The sequence below is a fragment of the Capsicum annuum genome, unplaced genomic scaffold (assembly GCF_002878395.1).
Source record: "Capsicum annuum cultivar UCD-10X-F1 unplaced genomic scaffold, UCD10Xv1.1 ctg3585, whole genome shotgun sequence".
Lineage (NCBI taxonomy): Eukaryota > Viridiplantae > Streptophyta > Magnoliopsida > Solanales > Solanaceae > Capsicum > Capsicum annuum.
Window position 1 is genome coordinate 515,329 of NW_025842793.1, and position 5,521 is coordinate 520,849.

A 5,521-nucleotide genomic window follows, 5' to 3' on the forward strand; every position below is an offset into this window, starting at 1 on the left:
AATTCAAAACCCATAGAAATAAATAGTAGACTACAAGGTTTCCATAACCCTAACAATTAAACTTAGCTACTCATGAATAAAAAGAAAATCACCATAAAAATATTCATCATACCAAAAACTGGAAGTCGATTTTGGTATCCGAAAAATAGTGAAATCAAGGAGAAACGTTTTTCTCTCTCTCTTCACACTAAGCCGCTCTTTCTTGCGTTCAAAAACCCAAAAACAGCGTAATGAATAAAAATTCAGCAACAAGTCTTTTAATAGCCTTCTCTCTCATAATTTCCTTCTAAGTCCTCAACTTATTATAAATGGCAAATTGGTCCGAGAGAAAGTTCCCATATATCACATTCAGTCCAAAAGCTTCTTTCCTTTTATGTGAAGTTTCCTCTGCTATCCACAAGTCCCCAAAGTGTTGTAATATTCCTCATTAGTACCTAAAAAGCATGCTAATCATATAGGTCAGCTCCCTTAACTAAAAATAGACTAAAAGTTCAAGAATTATGTATTTTATCCTCAAAACTTAGCTAAAACATAGGTAAGTTATGGTGCTTAGACGTATAAATACGCCCAACATCACCACCCCACACTTAAAGCTTTGTTTGTCCTCGAACAAAATCATACATCCATGCAAATACCTAACTAAACATCACAAGGGCAACATAAAATGCTCAACAAGACATACACAGCAAATATTAACAAAGAGTAGATTTCTAGATCATTACTAGAAACAACTCACCCTCCAACATAGACTCATTAATTTGGTTTATTCATCTACACAAGTTAAGCAAAGAAATCATATAAAACTACCCAAAAATCATCAACCATGTGCGCTCACACAAGAAATTTATCCATAATCACTCATAGTTTTGCATTCTTCAAAAATATGGGTATAAGAATCAACTTGCTTGCTCTCACTCTCACAAAGAATTCTTAGATTACAACTGATGACCATATGCTTGCCCTTAGTGTAATGCTCCACTAATATTAGAATGCTAAGGTTAGGATCAAATAGGTCTTTTACGGGTTGTAACGTAGGCTAAAGGGATGGGTAGGACTATTTTGGCGAAAAATAGTGACTATGTTCCCTAAGCGCTTTAATACACTACATTATGCCATTTAGACCAACTTTTAACAACCAATCTACCTTCCTTTCACCTACCAACCGCTTTTATTTTCGCCCCATTTTATTAATCAATCAAAAACACTATGATGGGAGTATACAGCTCTTTTTATTTTGCATCAATTTCTTGGTACGCACCCCATGATAGCCACCCTCAGCTTAGGCTATTTGTCTTAGTCGAGGTGCACAATGTCAAAGAAAGTACTAGGGCCAAAACAGGTTCATTGTAACATGTTTGGCTACAAATTCATCACTTTTAGTGTAGCACCTTGCCACTCCCAATCACAATATTTTCATGTACCAATAACTAAACTTTGGGGCATCACTTTCACCTTTGTCCTCTTATTTTGCCAAACTCTTAACTCAACTTGATTCTACAATTTAAAGAGCTTAGGAGCTTTTGGATCAAATTATGGTCTTTAAAAAACATATGAGGATGCCAAAGAAAATAGCTAAATGCTCAATGGGTGTTCAACTAGGACAATGTACAAAGGTAGGTAAAAAGAAGATAAAAATAAGGGCTGCCAAAGAAATGCCTAAATCATCTCCTAAACCCACAATCTTTATTTCGCTTCACACATACGCTAGGCAAGTTCTAGCATCAGTCGCAACAAAGAATATACAATAACCTTACACACACATGGCACATGGTCACCTTAATTAGGAGCATTATAGATTCTTGACCCAACAGATAAATGAATTAAACCACAACCAATTATCACAGCACAAGTCACAACTTAAAGCCTAAATGATTCAATAGTAGTGATTCATCACAAACTCATGTTATAATGCCATGCCATCTATAAGAACAATTTCATGCAACAATCTGACTAATTCTCTCTTAAGACGGTCGTCATTCATCCATCATTGAGAAAAGTGACTAATCACGACTAAAACAACTGTAGCAGACAAACAATGTGTGCAAGTAGTAGGCAATATAGAAGACAAGGCAATCAAGGCATACTTGTACCCTCACCCCACACTAAAAAGGAACACACTACCCTCAGTGTAAATAAATAAGCAAAAACCTAGTTAGTCGGACTCTTCCTCTACATCCAGGGTCATACCCCCAGCGTCAAAATCATCATCGAAGTCTTCATCACCAGATTTGTCCTCCATATCATAGTCTAGCAGTCGATGATCATCGTCTGTCAACACATCATCATCTAGAGATTTTTCAAAATTTACCCCCACTCCACATATGGCCTGAGCATGATCATTAAGCGGGTAGTCATAGTCAAGCTGTCGATTCTCTGCATCAGTAGGCACACGACCCCCATTCATCATAGTGAACCTAGTCATACCATATAGATGGCAGAAAAAACTCTTATCTCGAGCATGTCTTTCAGCAGTGGTAAGGTTGATGCCTTGACTAGTTTCTGGATCTTTGATTTTCGTGATATCCACCTTCTTTGGGTTTTATGGCAACTTATGGTCTACTGGCTCCTCCTCAATGTGCTCTTTCCTTAAAATTGCAGTCAACAAGTTGCCGAAACTGAAGTGGGACTTGTTGTGCACCCTTTCTTTGCACATCGACACGCGTATAACTGCACCAATGTTGATAGGAACATTCGTCATTAGAGCATATACCAAGAAGACTCGATCACGCGTGACCTTAGTGTATTTTGTCCTAGGAATCAAGTAGGAATTGACTATTCTTAACCATATGCGAGCTTCTCTATTCAAACAAGCATATGGGTAAGTATTTTGATGACCATTATCCTTATGATGAGTCCACCAGGTCATGGACCTTAATCCACACAATGTATGTCTGATGGATTTGTAGGGAGGTTTGCTGTAGAGCTCCTTGAGTGGTGAGTGATCCACACTTGGAGTACCCAGGAAAGAATTGAAGAAATCAGCATTCAATTACAAGATCTGCCCTAGAATCTTTACTTGATTTCCCGTAGTCCTTGGGGACCGTTGGCACAAAACTCTCGAGTCAAATCAAGATTACACTCGCCCATGTCTCTAAAGATGAAGTCAAGCTTTAGTACCATAATCTTTGCCAGAATGCGAGGGCAGTTCTTTGCTAAACTTTCCTTCTGTATCACTTCCATATGTATATATTTGTTTAATTTATTATCTCTATACCATTCCTTCCCTTCCTTCTATAGAACCCATTTGATCCCAAAAGTGCGTCGAGGCACATGAAGAGAGGAGGAATCAGCCTGGTCCTTTGTTGCCCTTTTTTGACCTTTTGGTGATGTGGATGCTTTCTCTTTTCCCTGTCATCCTTTTGGAGCCATGTTACCTGAGATCATAATAGGGTCATGTTAGTCTCAGTTCGTAAACTTCACTATAGTTGGAGAAGAAAATAGTGATGGCACCACCCCACACTTAATTCGTTTGCACAAACTAATTAAGTGAGTGTTGTCGAGTACTCAGACTTCATCGACATACATTTAGATGGTATATGCCAACAACATTATTAGTGCTATAACACTTTCAACCCCTCACTTTACATAACAATTTTTCAGTTTGATATACAAAAGCAGCACACAATGGTTCTGTAATCTTGACTATCATTTCCAATTTCATTTCATTTCAGCAATACAATCTTTGAACAAGACTACCACATAGCAATCTCATCATGCCATAGTATAGAAACAACTTCACAATCTTATACTTTTGTTTAACCATGCTCAATACATCAATGAACGAGTCACTCACATACTCAAGCTTACAACTCCCAGAATCATGCATTAAACTTCAATAGCTCAACTTCATAATAAAAAAAAATTTACAGTGAATACCAATCAATACATTCCAAAGTGAAATCAAGATTATCCTCAAGAATCCTTTCACTCAATGAGATGTATTTTCCCAAATCATAGCAAACTAACCATAATCTTAATCTTATCACCAAGCACTATTTCAAAATCCAATTAACCATTATGAGCCTAGAAATGAAACAACTAAGGAACATGAAAGAACAAATTTCTTGATGATAAATGCATGATGAACCGTGAAGGTGAGCCTGCAAGATTAGATGAGAAAAGAAAAGGGCTTGGAGAGGGAAAAGGAGTTTGGGCGAAACTTAGGTCAAAGAAAAAATGGAGTGGGATTTAAGAGTAGAGAATGTATTTAAAAGGTGAGCCATGGGTCGGTTTGATCCATTCAAAAATGAATTATTAGGCAAAACTTACACTAATAGGCGACGCCCATGAAATTTTCTAAGCATAAGTAAGAGGCACCTAACGTATTGCCTAAGTGAGGCAGTGAGCATAGGAAATGGTATAGGCAGCGCCTAACCTATCGCCTATGTTGACATAGGCGGCACCTAAGCTATCGCCTAAGTGAGGCAGTGAGCATAGGCAATGGTATAGGCGGCGCCTAACCTATCGCCTATGTTGACATAGGCGACACCTAAGCTATCGCCTATGTTGACATAGGCGGCGCCTAACTTATTGCCTAAGTGAGGCAGTGATCATAGGCGATGGAATAGGCGGCGCCTATATGCACTTATGTGATGCCTTGAAGTTGCAATGCACCCATACCAGTTGCTACATGTCTTCTTTCCCAATTTCCAAGTGAAATCAAATGCTACACTTAGAAATGTGTACGTCATCAATAGACTTACCACCTTTGATGTAGTTGATTTTCTCACCAAGTTTAAAACCAATTGTGTCCTTAATGCCTGCAGTACCTACACTTATTCAGAATAAACAAACAAGATGATTAGAGGGATGGGTTGCCTTCCACCAAGTGCCTTAGTTTCGATCGTGGCTTGACTCTTCTTTTTGAATTTTCATTTACCAAAAACAAAATCCTAGTAAAACCATAGGTTGCCTCCCATGTAGCGCTTGATTTATTGTCGTGGCACAATACAGTTATCTCGATTACTCAGACTTCATCAAGATATATGGTGGCTATACATTTTATCGAATCAGTTGGACCGATACATAGCTTCACTCTTTGTCCATTCACCTTAAAGACACTACCATCATCATTTTCTAACTCTACTACTCCAGATGAGTAGACTTTGCTGATTCTGAATAGACCAAACCATTTAGAATTCAACTTACCTGGAAATAGCTTCAGTCTGGAGTTGAAAAGGAGTACCAAATCACCTTTCTAAAAGTTCTGTTAGATAATCCTCCGATCATGGTACTTTTGTATCCTTTCCTTGTAAAGATCTGCTCTTTCATATGCATTGAGACAAAATTCATCCATCTCGTTCAGCTGTCCCAATCTCATATTTATTGCATCATCCCAGTTCAGGTTAAGCTGCTTCAGTGCCCACATTGCTTTATGTTCTAGCTCAATAGGCAAGTAACAAGCTTTGCCATAAACTAGTTGGTATGGTGACATGTCAATTAGTGTCTTGAACACATTCCTATATGCCCATAAGGCATCATCCAGCTTCCTGGACCAATCTTTCCTGCTGGTATTCACAGT